Source organism: Myotis daubentonii, chromosome 12 (assembly GCF_963259705.1).
Source record: "Myotis daubentonii chromosome 12, mMyoDau2.1, whole genome shotgun sequence".
NCBI lineage: Eukaryota > Metazoa > Chordata > Mammalia > Chiroptera > Vespertilionidae > Myotis > Myotis daubentonii.
The window spans coordinates 17,366,312-17,384,757 of NC_081851.1; the positions used below are offsets into that span (position 1 = coordinate 17,366,312).

Here is an 18,446-nt window from a genome sequence, read left to right on the forward strand (position 1 = left end):
GAAATTTGTTAACACACAGTCCTTGACTTCATATAACCTGAATCCATATATCTGCTCTAACAAGTAAAGAGAGTTTGGGAGTTCTGGCTATTAGATTAAGGATGCATACCCACAAAAGGTAAATGCAACAATCTGATAAATGAGGCAAATTTTAAAAATACAATATATTTTTAGTTTAATTCATTTGCCCAATCATTTAAGAGCCTCTTATTTAAGAGGTATTGTGTATCCACTGAGAAAAGCCAATATGAAAATCCTTACTGATGGGTTAATGAGGATAGACAAGTACGAAACAACGCTGTAATAAAAAAACAACAAACACATTTTAAAGGTTCTTTACCCATTCCAGAGTAATATAACTATCCCAGACAAATGTTTAAAGCTTCGACAAGTAAAAGAAATGAGAATAAAGGAATTAAAATTGTAATTTCATCATTTCCACTAATTTGACCCATGTACAGCAAACTCCTAGTGGTCCAGGATTCAAAGAATAAGAAAGACCCCAAAAAAGGGAAAAGGAAACAAGAAGCATATTTCATTTTATACATTCAAATTCAACTTGAGAAAATTCCATAACAAATAGTAAACTAAACAATATGGACCAAACTTCCTGCTGAAGAAGAGGAAAGCTACACAAAACATTGATTTTAAAAAATTGCCTCAAGGCATACAACGTCCAGCAAATACTGAATTACTGGGCCAAGATTTAGAAGATGACAGAGAGGACTCCTGCCATCTCATGCTACCTTTCCCCACACAAACTGGGACAGCTTTTCTCGCTGAGGGCATTTGGCAACTCTAGAAAAGTGGCTGAGAAGATGGACAATGTTTTTGAAAACAAAAATCACAGTATTAAGCGAACAGAAGTTGCAGTTCAAAGGTCTTCCAAGGATATAAATCTGCACACTTGGGATGAAGACCCAAAGAATAAGAGTAAGCTGAAAGTAGGCAGACCATACTTTGCAGAACATGTATCCTGCCACAGATTATTTGTCTCTGAAAGCAAATTAAGGTGATTTTGGATTGTTAGTGCCGGTGAAGCAAATGTAAATCCTCAGTGGAGAACATCCTAAACTCCACATACTTGTACAATCTTGCAAATATAATGTCTGGCACACAAACAAAACCAACCAGGCACACAAGATCACATGAGTGAGAGCCAACAGCAACAACAAAATAAACAGATCCACAGATACTTCAGATACTGAATTTAACAAAGTATCAGAATATGGGTAAAAAACTGGGAAGTATACAAGGTAGTAATTAAATGCTAACTCTAGAATTGAAACATACCAGAAGTAGATGGGCAAATTTATAAATAAAAGCAAATAAAGAACAGTTGAAAATAAGTAACAAGAAAAGATCCAGATAAAGGAGTAACAGACACAAAATGATAGAAAACATGGGAGGGAAAAAGATAAAGGATATATAAGAAGGTCTAACTTAAGTAAATTTGGGAGGGAAAAAAAATAAGAAAAACAAGTTATATTTGAAGAAATTATGGCTAAATCATTCTAAAACTGATTAAAGATATCAAGCCACAAATACGAGAAATCCAGGGGGAAAAACCAGAAATCTGTATTTAGATATATAATAGAAGTATGGAAAACTAAAGACAAAAATATATACATTGAAAGGTGACATGAGTAGGGAGAACAGAGTGATTCCATTCAAAATACACAAAAGAACAAATTAAACAGGAAGCCATCTTTCCAATAGAAACTAAAAGAGTTAGAAGACAACAGTTCTGGGGAGAAAAAATCATTAACTTAGAATTCTATACCCAGAAAAAAATCAGTTAAGAATAGAATAAAGGCATTTCAGGCAAATAAAACAGAAGCTAATGGCATTAGCAAACTTGCACTGAAGGAAACCCAAAAGGATATCCCTCAGGTGAAAGGTAAATTCTCTTACAGAAAAAGAAAAGGCAAACAGTAAATATCTGGATAAATCAATGTTAAACAATGACTGGATAAAAATACAATACTGGCAATCAGTTGTTTGTAGCATTAATATATAGCTTAAGTGAATCCAAAGATTATGAAAAAGAGGAACTGTTTCTAGTCAAGGCTCTGTCACTAACTGGTTTCACTGATCTCTGGGAAATCTTAATTTCTTGGGTCACAATTACTATCACCTGGGTCTCTTACTATAAGAGGTTAGAACAGTTGACTACTGGAGTTCTGTTAACTTAAAAAACAGGTAAACTAAGGAAAGCTCAAATTACCATAAACTGAGTTTATTTGGAAACTAGTGGCCTGGTGCACGAAATTCATGCACATTAAAAGGGAATTAATTAGAGGAAATATTTTAATATTGCTATTTGCCCTTTCTCTATAATACAAGTGTGAGAGATGAAAAGTAGTAAATATATATATATGACAACCTCCCTCCTGTCAGAGTTTGCGGCGTGCCACAGGACCCAGAGTCAAGTCCCTGCCCAACTGTGTGCACCTCGAAATTGTGCGAGACCCAGACCCAGCCGGCCCCACCCCCGTCAAGCCCCGCTGGGTGGGGGGCGCAGCCTCTGGTCCCCCAGCCTGGCGCCAGGCGGGGGGCAGGGCCTCAGGTCCCCTAGCCCCAGTGTGAGGGCACGATGAACATTTGCATATTAGCTCTTTATTATATAGGATAGCAGAAGAATTGCATGCTGTAACAAGGTACAGGAGAGCCTTGAGGGGTGAAGGGAGCTGTATTTATTGGCAAGGAGTGCAAAAAGGGGGAACTTCAGCTAAAGTCTACACAATAAGTTCACTGGCTGGAGAATGGGGAGGGAGTTCTGGCAGATATTCATTGGTTTTGGTCTTCTGTAAATCAGGCATTTATAGGAAATCAGTTTCTTGGTTCTGAAGTTCACACATGCATGAGATTCTCCATTTCAAATCCTCCTGTTCCATTTTAGATTGAAATCCTTTCACAGTTCTCTTTGGTGCACTATACAAGACACACTGAAAAACTATTTTCAGAAACTAAATATAAAAAAAAAACAAAACTATATCCATTATTTGTTAGCAATGTATTTCAAGGATTTTATTATTTAACAATGTTGCTCTACATTTGTTTACTTATTATACAGATCCCTTTTACTTATTCCAGAAGGTGACAGATAAGGCAACTTGTTCTATCAAATTCATTTAAATAATCTATGTTTAGGCTAAAATGGCCCATGACAATAAATTAGGGGTAAAATCATAACTAAATCTGGCCTTTAATGAACACTAGGAGTGGCAACTTATCAGCCCTGTCACTGCTGGATGACATCAATTGTATAACTTTCTTTTATCAGACAGTCAATGCTAAGCAATTCAGTATATAGCTGTAGATTACATTACATATCACAGTTAATTATGTCATCTAAGAAATAACTTAGAGACCACGTACAGGAGAACCCACACTAGACTACTAACGGCATAATACTCTGTGAAAGCATGATACTATAGTAGGCACTACTGAGACAAATGAAAAAATAGGCACTCTGTATGAGTTCTAAAAAGAAATGTGCACCAATCAAGGAAACACTAGCTCTACAAATAAACTTAAAAGAAAGATTTTAGGCAGGAATAATGGGGGGAAAAAAACAGCAAACCCTGGAGCATCAAGTGAACTACATGACCCAGATCCATAATCCTGGTCAAGAGCAGTGACAGACCATGCTGGCAAGCAGCAAAGCTATCTGACAACCTGAACTGCATGGCCAAATAAAAGGGAGACTCAGGTGACAGGATGTAAACAGTAAGTAGGCTTATCACACTTCTGTTGATATGTACATGGCATCAAAGACTGTTTATACTTCCCTCATTTCGGTTAGACCCACACTCATCTGCTTTCTGATACTCAAGATACCACAGAATGAAAGTATGAAAAATATGCTAAACATGTAAAACTGCCTTGCCCGGCTAGCATGGCTCAGAGGTTAAGCGTCAACCTATGAACCAGGAGGTCATGGTTCAATTCCTGGTCAGGGCACATGCCTAGTTTTCAGGCACAATCCCCAGTATGGGGCATGCAGGAGACAGCCGATCAATGATTCTCTCCTATCACTGATGTTTCTATCTCTCCCTCTCCCTTTCTCTCTGAAACCAATAAAAGATAAAAATAAAAAATTGCTTTTAATCTTGTATATGATAGGAAGTCAATAAATTCTTGTTGAATAAAGAAAATAAATTTATATATAAAGCATGGTAGTAATAGCGATATGTCACAAGTATAGTGTACCTCAATATATCAATATTCAAAACTCCACCTTGCATATTTAATCTTACCTACTCTTTATTTCTCTTATTTTAAAACAGCTTTCCAAAAATTCACAATAGAATCCTGTGCTGTTTAATAGTCAGCAATATGATAGACACTCCTTCCTCAAAAAGTAGCACAGACAAGATTAGCAAATGACACACACTTTTGGTGCTAACCAGAACCACAAAACAGGTAGAATTAAGTATAAATCATTTAAAGTAGTGGTCGCCAACTGGTGGTCCGTGAGGTCCAAAAGCTTGGCGACCGCTGATTTAAAGGGTTCTAAAGACTACGGTGCTTCCTTGGAAGCATGAAATCAGGAAGTAGCTAATGTAAAACCCTGATCTTGGAAACTGGTATGCCATGAGTAAGGCTTATGTTTCTGCTAACCAGTAAGAAACTTTGAAAAAGGGGCTTTGTTAGTGCCCTGACGCCATATCCAGGGGAAAAGTTCCCCACTCTAGATGACTCATTTGCTTCTTCAAATACTGCTCTCCCTAGCATGGAGGAGGGCAAGAAGTCAGGCTATCACAGCTTGGGAGAAACAGTCCACAGAAATAAAACTGTTCTCATCCTCTCAGTTACCCACAACCTTCTCAACTACTAGTATAATGTGTCCTCTTGACTAACCCCACTCACTAAGAGAATGTCCTTCATGGACAAGCCATCCAATTCCCAAGGTAGGCTTGTTAAGTAAAAAGTGCCTACTAGTTTTCAGATGAAATTCCTGCAGACTGGGTTCCAACCTACTAGGTGTACCAGTTAATAATGCGGATTTTTTCAATAGGTGGAGTTACACATATGTTGATATATATGCGATTTGACATGTATGCTATTTTGTTGTATTGACAACAAGCTTCAAAACTTCGTATGTCAAATTTTCTGAAGGTGTTAACATCATAGATATTTTTACACTTAAAAATGTCAAATTTCGTGCCAAAAAAAGAGCATTTGAGGGAAGTTTTAACACATTGTATGCAGGAAACGTATTTATACGTTTTACGTATTTATACGTTCTACCAGTGTAGTAGAGCACGGGACACATATTAATATGTTTTTCATAGACTAGCGGTAGAATGCGGGTAATATATAAATACATAAACTAAAGTTATCGTGATTTTACTGAACGTTGCCATATGCACAAAAAATTAGCAAAAATGGCCCGTGCCACCTGTTAGCGCGCGATAAAAACTACCCACAAACAACGTGTTAATTCATTACTTTATTTTGAAGAAAAGTGCTGCTGAATACTTCGGGAAGCTTATGGTGAATATGCTCCATCTCAAGATACTTGTGAATGCTGGTTTAAACACTTTAAAACTGATGATTTCGATGTGAAAGACAAAGAATGTCCAGGTAAACCGAAAAAGTTTGAAGACCAACAATTACAAGCATTATTGAATGAAGATGCATGTCAAACTCAAAAGCAAAAAGATTAAACACTGCTCAGCAAACAATTTCTGATTGTTTACAAGCAATGGGAAAGATTTTAAAGGAAGGAAAATGGGTGCCACATCAACTGAATGAAAGACAAATGGAAACCGAAAAGTCATCAGTAAAATGTTGCTTCAATGGCACAAAAGAAATTCTTTTCTGCATCAGATTGTGACTGGCGATGAAAAGTGGATTTATTTTGAGAATCTCAAATGCACAAAATCATGAGTTGATCCAGGTCAACCATCAACATTGACTGCAAGGCCAAATCGCTTCAGAAAGAAGACAATGCTCTGTGTTTGGTGGGATCAGGAAGGTGTGGTGTATTATGAGTTTCTAAAACCAGGTGAAACTGTTAATACTGATCGCTACTGACAACAAATAATCAATTTGAACCACGCTCTGATCATGAAACGACCAGAATGTGCCAGAAGACACGGCAAAGTAATTTTGCTTCATGATGATGCACCATCACACACCTCAAAACCAGTTAAAGCCGTGGTTCTCAACCTTCTGGCTCTTTAAAACAGTTCCTCATGCTGTGACCCCCAACCATAAAACTATTTTCGTTGCTAGTTCATAACTGTAATTTTGCTAATGTTATGAATTGTAATGTAAATATCTTATATGCAGGATGGTCTTAGGCGACCCCTGTGAAAGGGTTGTTCGACCCCCCCCCCCCCCCCCCGCCGCCAAAGGGGTCGCGACCCACAGGTTGAGAACCGCTACTTTAGACAATAAATTAAAAAATAAATATAAAAGGCTAGTCAAGCCCTGGCCAGATGCTCATTGGTTAGAGCGTCAGCCAGTGGACCGAAGGGTCATGGGTTTGATTCCTGGTCAAGGGCGCATACCTCGGTTACAAACTCAATGCCCCAGCCCCTGTCAGGGTGCAACCAACTGATGTGTCTCTCTCACATCAATGTTTCTGTCTGTCTCAATCTCTCTTTCTCTCTCTTCTCATGCTCTCCTACCTCCCCTTCTACTCTCCAAAAAAACCAATGGAAAAAAATGTCCTCAGGTGAGGATAGATCTTCTATATATACACGTATAAAAGCCTAATATGCAACGTGTCCTCTTGGGAGTTCGACTTAGAGACCAGGAGGTTGATCGCTCACTATGACATGCACTGACCACCGGGGGCAGCGTGGAACAAAGGAAGGGCCCCGGCCAGCAGCCCGAAGGCTCGATCGGCCCTGACCACTGGCCAGGCCTAGGGCCTTTACCCGTGTGTGAAATTTCGTGCACTGGGCCTCTAGTAGATAGGTAAAAAAGGCTAATCAAAACCCACTACAAAAGAATATCATTTTGACTTTTTTACTGATTGTTGGTGGATATTACCTCCCCACAGAATGATGTTAATCACCAGGAGCAATCATTTTCATGCCAAAGTAGTATTTCATCCATTTTCTAAAGAATTATCAACATTATAAGTTTCCAAACAGTTCGTAACACACCAGCAAAATTCCCACTACATATTCAGAAAATGTCCAAATACATATTCATCAGTGTTAATTTGTTGGCTACATATTTGTAACTCTATAAAGTATACTAACTATTAAATAATGAAATTGATTTTGAGTGGCTTTTCTTCAGTCTCATTATGCTAGTTATATGTGCATGTAAGGGTTTATCCTCAACTTAAATAGTTGTTGAGTAGGTGCAGCTACTGCTGCTCATCTGCCAGTCCATCCACCAGCAGCATGACTGGCCTGCGTGTCTACAGCATGTTGGTCACTGGGTCACTCGAAATCAAATCCCAGCAGAGTGAGGTAACCCGCACCCTGGATGGGAAGTGCATCCAGTACCAGCTAATAGACATCTCCCAGGACAACACCCTGAGGGATGAGATGGGAGCCTTGGCAGGCAACCCACTGTCAGTGGGAATGCAAAATGGTGTAGCTACTATGGAAATCAGTATGACAATTCCTTAAAAAAATAAATATAGAATTACCATATCACCCAGAAATTCCACTTCTGGGTATATACCCAAAATAATTGAAAATAGGGTCTAGAAATGGTATTTGTACACCCATGTTAATAAAAGCATTATTCACAACAGCCAAAAGGTAGAAGCATTCAAAGTGTCCAGTGACTGATGAATGGGTAAGCAAAATGTGGTATATACATGACAATGGTGTATTTTCAGCCTTAAAAAGGACGAAGATTCGGATACATCCTACAAGGATGAACCTTGAGGACATTATGCTAGGTGAAAATAAGCCAGCTATAAAAAGATAAATATTGTGTGATTTTACTTATATGAGTTATCTAGAGTAGTCAAATTCATAAAGACAGAAAGTAGAATGGTGGTTGCCAGGGGCTTGGAAAGGGGGAAATAGGGAGTTGTTTAATGGGTTAAAGTTTCAGTTTTGCAAGATGAAAAAGCTCTGGAGGTTAGTTGCACAAGATGAATATACTTAACATTACTGAACTATATGCTTAAAAATGGTTAAAATGGTATATTTTATGTTTATATGTATTTTACTACAATTTAAAAAACAAAACATTTTTAAAAAGAAGCAAAGATGATTAAAAAAAAAAAGACTTTTGACACTGGAAACACTCCACAGGCATCTGGGTTCACAGAGACCAACTAGCAAGCTACAGGGAAGGGGTGACTGGGAGTTCAGTTGGTAGTACAAAGCTGGGAAAGAGACTACTTCCCTAAGAAATCTGTATAACATTTTTTAAAATCTTTTAGGAGAAGGCAGTGGGAACGGGTTTGCAGAATTAATTTACCAGGACCAACTATTGTCCTTATAAGTAACTAAGTAAATGAAGTACTGGCACATAGTCACTAACAAGGTCTGTCAATACCTGTTCAAATGTGCTCTTATTTGGTCTTATGTGAAAAAGGCTTTACCACCAGATAAATAGCTTTTTATATAACATTTAGATACAAAAATACAGCTGTTTTGATTCAACCACAGACACCATCATGGTTCTCAGACTGCTGAAGTTATAAGGGCACAAGACAGATTCTTGAATTTTGTATCCCAAGGAAGTAGAACCTTCTTCCAGCCCCATCCCACACACTATAGTCAGGATTTTACTTTGAAGAGACCCTCGCCAATCTATTTAAAACAAAAACACCTAGATGAAGAATACTGAGTCCTTGTAACAATGTCCAAGAAGCACAACTACTGGCTCTAGTCTTTAGCATATACTCACTTGTAAAGGAAAACCCCTATTCTGTAAAACTACTGTTTGGAATTCTCTGCTATTCTTTGGACGGCCTCTTATTCTGAAAAAATAACTTGGCTTTCTAGCCTGCTTGAATAGTGGGGGAGATAAACTTAGCTGTCTGACCTTGTAGGCCAGAGACTAGATACACCCAATGCCATGCCAGGTGCATTTTTTAATTGGATAGAACTGTGTAGTTTTCAAGGCCGCTGCCAGCAAGCGCACAAAGGGCTGGCTCTTCCATAAAAAGGGAAGTTTTGCTTGTAGCTTTGCTTAGAATTTGGATTCATTTCCCTAAGCCCACCGCAGTGAATAAAGTGTAACTCCAAACTCTCAGAGCGCTGCTTGGTTCTTGTCCAGTTTTTCTATAACAGTAGGGATTCTAAACCAAGATGAAAATTTACATCCTAAGAATCATAGCTGTGTATTTATTATCCTAAATAACTGTATTTGATATATTTAAAGTACTTTTCAAAAACATATAAAAATAAAAAGGCAAGATATTTAGACCAGATATTATTCCTAACCTGATAAATCCTTAAAATTTTTCATTTTAGCCGGAACCGGTTTGGCTCAGTGGATAGAGCGTCGGCCTGCGGACTGAAAGGTCCCAGGTTCGATTCCGGTCAAGGGCATGTACCTGGGTTGCGGGCACATCCCCAGTAGGGGATGTGCAGGAGGCAGCTGATCGATGTTTCTCTCTCATCGATGTTTCTAACTCTCTATCTCTCTCCCTTCCTCTCTAAAAAATCAATAAAATATATTTTTTTAAAAAAATTTTCATTTTAAACTGGTTTTTCCCCCTTCCGTATATTGACACATTTTCCTATTACCAATTTTTTTCTGCTTCAATAAAACAATTCCTGTACTATATTAGGTACCATCTTGATCAATATCAATTAAACATAGCATTCAAAAACTTTAATCTACCAAATAAGAGTGGCTAGACATAGTGCTCTCTCAACAAATTCCAGACTTGGATACATAAACCTTTCCTTGAGACATTCACTGCTATCGTCACAATTACTGATTTGTTGTTTTTGTTTTTTACAAAGTTATGCATTATTTTTATTAAAAATACTAGTTCACACATTTTAAAACTGAAAACAGAACTGGCTATCCACATTACATATTTTACAATATAGCCACCTAAAGACTTCCTTTGTGAGATGTAGAAGAAAGACAAGATTCAGTCAAAAGTTCCTAGTACTTAGGAAATAAATTCCTTACTCAGATCACTGCTATTATGCATACAACCGCCTCCTCAGAGCAATGTGAGGAATAAAAGGGACAGTGCATGGTGATAGCAAACTACCCTTAGATCACATTTCCCTGTCTCGGACAACATCGTGGTCTTGGTTTCACAGAGGCCCTAAACAAGTAATCGATGCAAAACAATTTTGCCGAACTAAAGTGGTCACACCAATGTAAAAGTCAACATGCAAGCTCTTAAGCCTTTCTAAAGCATCCCAATGATGTTATACTGTTATGTGAAGAACAAATCTAATTACACATAATCTGATCAGTCTCCAGCTATATTTCCTGTTTCATCACAGTATGTTATTTATCAGAAATGCAATTCGTCAATGATGCACAAGTAAGAGAGGCTTAAGGTTTGCTAGAAGTTTTCAATGTGTTTTTAAATTATACTGTAAAACAGTAAGCTCTTACAAGGATGTTTTATGATTACATCACAGCAAGCAACTGTCTATTGGGACAAAAAAGATATGTTAAAAGGCAAATAATTTGCTCTAATTAAATATGCACAGCTTATTGACATTTTTCTTAAAACAAAAATTAGGGTTCATCTAGTGAAGCATAGGCATTCTGCCACCACCTCTGTTAGCAAATGGAATCCAGTTCTAAAAATTCCTGTGATCTTGAACGTCTTGTTAAGTGTTACAGGGCTTTTGTTTTTCTTTTAGCCACTAAATTTTTCAGGAAAAATTCACCTGCTTTATATGAAGAACGCACCAGAGGGCCACTTGCCATATAATGAAATCCAAGGTCATTTCCTACTTTTTCCCTATATTTGAACTTTTCAGGAGTAATGTATTATTCAACCTTGAGGTGGCGCTTTGTTGGCTGCATATACTGTCCTAAAGTCAAACAGTCCACATCTGCCTCACGAAGTGCTTTCATTGTTGCATATACTTGCTCGTCATCCTCGCCTAAACCCAACATAATAGATGTTTTAGAAATGACATCAGGCTGAACCTCCTTGGCATGCTTCAGGACCCGCAGAGATTGGTCGAAATTGGCCCTGGGATCACGAACTTTCCTCTGTAATTCTGGAACTGTTTCTATATTATGTGCATATCCTGACAGAGCGAATTTTTCTATTGCTTTAAGATCTCCTCAGAAATCAGGAGTGAGACATTCCACAAGAATTTTTGGATTCCTTTCCTTTAAGTATGATACAGTCTTTGCAAAGTGTTCAGCTCCTCCATCAGGCAAATCATCTCGATCCACAGATGTCAGGACAACATAATCCAGACCCCACTCTGCTACTGCCTTTGCAGTATTGTAGGGCTCATTGGCATCCAGTGGAGGTGACTTTCTTGCAGTCTTAACGGAACAAAATCTGCAACCTCTTGAACATGTGTCACCCATCCACGTGATTGTGGCTGTAGCAGTAGCATATTCTCCACCTCCCACAACACTCTCCAATATTGGGACATCAAGCTTCCTCACACACTGTATGGAGATTTAAATTCCGCAAAGTATTTTTCAGCTTACTGTAATTTTTCCCCATGGGAATCTCTGTCTTTAGCCATGGAGGTAGTCTTAACCTTTCTCCTTTCTGGCGCTTTAAGTTTCCTTTATATTCATCCCAGGTGCTCTTGTCTGCAAGATAACCAGACATAAAATCTTGAAGGTCTGGTCCATTTTGTAAAAATTCCTTTTCTTTATCTGACAAGGAACTTACTGCTCTGACTGGGCTGCATAAATATTTTCCAAATACCTGGGGTCTCACGGTGCGGACCACTACCCCGCATCGTAGAGACATCTCCCTCTTCCATCTTCCAGCAGGGTCCTGGGATCTACTTACCAGGAAAAGCCAATTACTGATTTGTGTTTATGCACTGCTTTTCCATGCAGCCAGTACTCAGTTTGGCTAGGTATTTTCAAAGTTTTCTCTGCTCTAGTTATAAAAGCACCACATGTTATTGTAGAAAACTGAGATAATACATAAAATGGAAAAAGGGAGAATTACCCATATTCCCACAATCATTTAAAAAAATGCATCTGTTGACTGACACTTTGTATTTCCTTCTAGTATTCCTTAACTTTTAACATTTAAATTTAAATTCTTTAAACTTAAACACACCAATAGTAATATCTTACATTTCCACAGTGCTTTTATTTTTTCAAGGGGTCTTTACAACTATTTATCTTTACATCTGTGGAGCAGGTAGGCCAAGTACTAGTTATTTTGTACACAGCTGCCTCCTAGGGCAAAATGTTTGATAAAGCTGCACTACTGGTTTGTGGTACAAAATCACACTTAGCTTTTATGAAACAATGTCTCCAAATTTTCAAGGGAGAAATTAACAATGCAAATTACAAGCAGTCAGATCTTAGTTCTTTTAGGGCTAGAATTGTAACAGAAATTCTAGTCTTGCAATTTTTTAAATGTTTATGATTCTTCTATCCATTTATGAAAAGGCTTTTAACATGAAAAGCTTACTTACTATGCAACTCTGTCTATACTTCCAAAAAATAAGATGTGCCTAATCAATGTGGCTGTATAGTAAAATATTAATCTTTACTATAGAGGTCTAGTCTTTTTCCTTCATTCCTGGGAGGTAAACTCTTAAGCCCTTGGAATGTCCTGCCTAATAAATGTCTTTGTCTACCAAGGAACTGAACTAGGAGCCACTCACATAGTCTGATTCATGGTGGAGGCTTCTGGTCATCACAATCAACCTTCTGAGGCAAGCATGTCAAACTCAAAGGCTAACACGGGCCAAATAAATGAGGCACGTGGCCTGCTGAGTGTTTGACATGCTTGTTCTGAGGGAATGGAGACTAAAGGTCAACCACATGAGCAGTCAACCATATCTATATGACCAAACTGTAAGGTCTGATCAAATAATCAAATCGATATCCCCTCCCCTGGGAATGGACCTTTAGGCCACTTCACAATGGACATTCCACTTGCTTAGACCACACACCACTTGCTAAGACCATCATCTCTCCCCTCCGGAGTTTCCTAGAATCCGGACCTGCACAGAGAATTCTCTACCCATAAAAAGCCGGCCTAGAGTCCTTTAAAAACTTCTGACTCCCCGTCTTTGGGTGCTAGTACCATTTGGGGACTCAGCCCATCTGGTATTCAGATGACCTAATAAATTTATAATGCTTCACCCCTTTTGGCCTCGTGTGTTCCTCCTTCGGTGACCCTAACACAAACTCTAATAAAAACTCTGGACACTAAGCCTGGTTGGCAATACTTGGTGTATCTTGTCACTCGTCATTGCCAGAAGTTAGCTCTATACCAGACAGAATTCAGTGGGAGAGGACAACCCAAGTGCCACACATGAATTCCCCTGTGCTCTCATGTACCCTTTCCCTCGGCCATTTTTTTTTTTACTTCTTCCTTTTTAATTATTTTTTAAATTAAATCTTTATTGTTCAGATTATTAGTTGTTCCTCTTTTTACCCCCCATAGCTCCCCTCCACCCAATTCCCACCTGTCTGCCCTTACCCCTCCCCCACTGTCCTCATCCACAGATATAAGAGTTTTGTCCAGTCTCTTTCCGCACCCCCCACACCCCTTTCCCCCAAGAACTGTCATTCCACTCCGATTCTATGCCTCTGATTCTATTCTATTCACGAGTTTATTCTGTTCATCAGATTTTTTATTCACTTGATTTTTAGATTCACTTGTTGATAGATATGTATTTGTTGTTCATAATTTTTATCTTTACCTTTTTCTTCCTCCACTTCTTAAAGAATACCTTTCAGCATTTCATATAATACTGGTTTGGTGGTGATGAACTCCTTTAGCTTTTTCTTATCTGTGAAGCTCTTTATCTGACCTTCAATTCTGAATGATAGCTTTGCTGGATAAAGTAATCTTGGTTGTGGGTTCTTGCTATTCATCACTTTGAATATTTCTTGCCACTTCCTTCTGGCCTGCAAAGTTTCTGTTGAGAAATCAGCTGACAGTCTTATGGGTACTCCCTTGTAGGTAACTGTTTTTCTCTTGCTGCTTTTAAGATTCTCTCTTTGTCTTTTGCCCTTGGCATTTTAATTATGATGTGTCTTGGTGTGGTCCTCTTTGGATTCCTTTTGTTTGGGGTTCTCTGCACTTCCCGGACTTGTAAGTCTATTTATTTCACCAGGTAGGGGAAGTTTTCTGTCATTATTTCTTCAAATGGGTTTTCAATATCTTGCTCTCTCTTCTTCTGGCACCCCCATAATTTGGATGTTGGTTCGCTTGAAGTTGTCCCAGAGGCTCCTTACACTATCTTCATGTTTTTGGATTCTTTTTTCTTTTTGCTTTTCTGGTTGGGTGTTTTTTACTTTTTCGTATTTCAAATCTTTGACTTGATTCTTGGGATCCTCTTGTCTGCTGTTGGATCTCTGTATAATACTCTTTATTTCAGTCAGTGTATGCTTAATTTCTAGTTGGTCCTTTTTCATATCCTCGAGGGTCTCACTAGACTTATTGAGGGTCTTACTAAATTTATCGGCGGTTTCTAGAAAATTCTTGAAAAACCTTATAACCGTGGTTTTGAACTCTATATCCATTAGTTTGCTTTCCTCCATTTCTGTCATTTGTGACCTGTTTCTTTGCCTCCGCATTTTGGCTGCTTCCCTGTGTTGATAGAGTGGCTTTTTGTGCTAGGTGTCCTATAGGGCTCAGTGGTTCAGCCTCCCCAATTACCTAAGGTGGACAATCTTGGTGCACCCCTTTGTGGACTGTGTGAACAGTCTTGTTGTAGTTAAGCCTTGATTGTTGTTGGTATCACTGGGAGGAATTGACCTCCAGGCCAATTTTCTGTGAGAATCAGCTTTGTCTACGGTGGGAGAACTTCTGTGCAAGTTCTCCCTTCTGGGGCAAGACTTGCTTCAGTGGGGCTTTGGTGCTCACTGAGTCTGCCCCCTGAGTGTGTCCCTTATGGATCTGAGGAGTTGTAATCTGGATGGTCCCACTCTGACCACTGGGTACACTGGCACTTGGATCTCTAAGGAGGTTCTATTAGCCTCTGCTTGAGGCTACCCAGCAGGAGTACAGAGAGATCTGCAGATTCCTCTTCTTTGTTTGGGGTTTGGAGGTACCCAGATGAGGCCCAGCTGTGAAGCAGTGCAAGCTGCTGTGGGGCCTTGGGCCTTCTTTTGGATGTTCTGGGTCTCTCTGACCCAACAGCAGTTTGTTAGGTAATTTTAGATTGCAAAGGGCCAGCCCATTCATATGCAAAAGCCTCTGCACACAGCTTGGGTGGGGTGGGGCGGGGTCTCAGGGAATCAACAGGGCAGAGCAAAGAGCTATGGCTGATCCTCAGTCCTTCCCTAAGAGGTCCCGGGTCTCAGTGTCCCACAATAATCGCTGCAAGCACCTCTGAGAGAAAGCCGCCCTCGAGTTCTGCCCGCCACCAGACAGTCCAGTTTCTCCCAGTATGAGTCTGGGTCCCCAGAGACTTGCCCGGAATGGAGTCAGGGCCATTGGGAGCTTGTGTCTCCCTCCTAATTAAAAAAGACAACCACATCCTCAGTTGCCAGCCTTTTCCGAGCGCCTCCGTACCTCTGCACTTTACTTCCGCACCTCCTCTGAGTCTCAGCGTGCTTTTCTCTTTCCTTCTAGTTGTAGAATTTCCACTCAGCCAGCCTTCCTGTGTTTCTGGATGATGTCCGTTTTGTCTTTTATTTGTAGTTTTGAAGTGGTTGTGCGAGGCAGCAATTTCAGGCGTTTACCTATGCCGTCATCTTGGTTTCTCCGTCCCATTTTTACTCTTTACTCTTTTAATGTGATAAATCGTAACTGTAAGTTTAACAACTTTCAGGAGTTCTGAGTCCTAGTTAATCACTGAACTTGAGGGCAGTTTGGGGGACATCCAAATTTGCAGTTGGTATCAGAAGCAAGAACCGTCTTGGAATTCCCAAACTACTAGGTGGCAGAATGACAACTGTCCTCCAATATAGTATTCATTACTCATTCTCCCTTTCTTTTAGTAAAGAAACACCTTTTCCACCCTCCCTTAGTAGGAAGCAAGGGAGCCAACTAGAGACTACACTTCTAGACTCCTTTAAAATCAAGCCTGGCCATGAGCAGAGTAATATATACACAAATTTGTGCCATATTCTTTGTTATTGTTGTTAATCTTCAACTGAGAATATTTTTCCATTGATTTTTTAGAGAGTGGAAGGCCAGAGTAAAAGCCAGTGATCGTCACTAAGGAGGAATGTTTTATCTTCACAGAAAGCCCAATGATTGCAGTAAATCAAGGATTCCCAAGGCTGCTGTAGAAGCTTCGTATTAGGGACAGAATTTAGCTGGAGAATAAAGGAGTTGATATCAAAGAGGGGACTGTGTCCTCAGCAGTGGTCTCACATTGAGCAAGCATCAGAATCACGTGGAGGGCCTGTCAAGATGCAGACTGCTGGGCCCCAACCCCAAAGCTTCTCAGGCAGTAGGTCAGGAGTGGGGCCGGTAATCTGCATTTCTTAAAAAAAAAAAAAAAAAAAAAAAACGTTCCTAGGAAATGCTAATGCTGCTAGTCTGAGGCATATACTTTGAGAATCACTGATTTTGCCTAAAGTGTATCTAGAGTGGTCAGTGAGAACAGAGACAAATAAAGAAGTTCACAGGTAATGAGACAGAGTATATAAATAGGATGCTGCCAGAATGTGCACTAAGGGGAAGGAACTAAGAAAACCAAATACAATTCACCTTCAATGCAATTGAAGGTTTTTATTAGGTTACAGATGACAAGATCTCTCCTATCCTGACTTTAATTCCTTCTCCTCCCCCCCCCCCCCCACAATTCCAGGTATAATCTAAAAATTTACTCCATATTTACAGAACATTTACCATAATTTGCAATTTTCAGGTGAGTAAAAAGTATAAACCACAATTCAAAGTTAACTATTAGATAAAAAAAGACTTGCATACAACTACAAAACAGCAATGAACCTCCTCTTGGGGGAGATCCAAGGAGGCCTCTCTGAAAAGGTGCATCTAGGCTGTGAATAATAAGTAGGATTAAAATAGGTAGAAGGGGATTTCAGGAAGAAGCAAAATTCATGATTAAAATCAAAAGAAAAAAGATTACGTTTAAGCAACATCAGGGTATTGGCTGCTATTCAGGACACATGGCCAGAGGTAGTGACAAATGAACTAATAAGGTAGGTTGAGGTAATAGAAGGTCCTGATCTTACCAAGAAGTTTGAACCTTACTGGGTATAAGTTAGGAAAGGAAGTGTAAATTTGTGCCTGTAAATGGTGGGGATTGGGCTGGTTGCAGAGACAGAGGTTCTGGCTCTTGAAGTTCTCACCTTGTGTATTGTACCCACACATGCCTAAGATCTCACAAGGTAAGTTGGCACACACAACACTTAACTAAAAACCAATCCCTCTGCAGAACTGCAATGCAAAAATATGGTCACATTCACTCTTTTCTAGCTCTGCTAAATTCCATCTTGAACAAATCTCTTCTCATAAATCCTAATATTAAATGTAATTGCAAGTGAACATAAAGGGAGTAGAATGTTTAAGAAACTACCACTCCTTTACTTTCTGGCCTCTTCTCCCTGGCTTCCTGCCAAGTAGCCCCTATTATACATGAAAAACAACAAAACCCCCTACCTTTTAAGATGATATGACATTCTAAGGAAATGCTACATTGTTCAAAAGACACTAGAACTAGTAGTCTTACTCAATGTAACAGTTTTTTGTGCACTTTATACCTTAAAACTAATGCAGTTTATTTCTGAGAAACATTGAGTTCCAAGAGAATGTAATACAATCTTTCAGTAACAATTAGAAATTTTCTGTTGGACATAAACAATATGCAAAAGAACATTAATCTGCACCTGCAACATTATAAAATTGAACAGCTAGCAACTTCCACTCAAGTCTGAACATTTAAAAGGGCAATTAATTCGACAAATAAGTTACTAAAACATTTTACAATTCTAACAAATACATTATCAATACCTCCACCTCTCCAACAAAAATCTCACTTCATAGGTTCTTTTCACTTAACAGTAATAACCTAAGTCTAAAATTACAAATTCAAAAAGAAATTCTAAAAATTAAAGTTTTCACAGCCAAAATTATTGAGCTTTTTAAAATAACAAAAAGTCTGCCCTAGCTGGTTGAGCTCATGCATGGATAAGGCATCGGCCTCAGGACTGAAGGATCCTGGCTTCGATTCCAGTCAAGGGCGCATGCCCAGGTTGAGGGCTCAATCCCCAGTGGGGGTGTGCAAGAAGCAGCCGATCAATGATTCTCTCTCATCATTGATGTTTCTCTCTCTGTCTCTCCTTTCCCTGAAATTAATAAAAAAATATATTTTTAAAAGTCTGTATTCATAACCCAACCTACAACACAATTTATATAAATAAAATATTTGGCTTAA

General features: G+C 39.1%; 1 protein-coding gene and 1 pseudogene across 5 annotated transcripts in view; both read right to left on the reverse strand.

The window, feature by feature from the left end:
• Window positions 1-18,446, reverse strand: part of REV1 (REV1 DNA directed polymerase) — a 108,970-nt gene that overhangs the window by 80,386 nt on the left and 10,138 nt on the right. The gene's annotated exons all lie outside the window — the stretch shown is intronic.
• On the reverse strand, window positions 9,659-13,488 carry LOC132213016 (lipoyl synthase, mitochondrial-like; annotated as a pseudogene).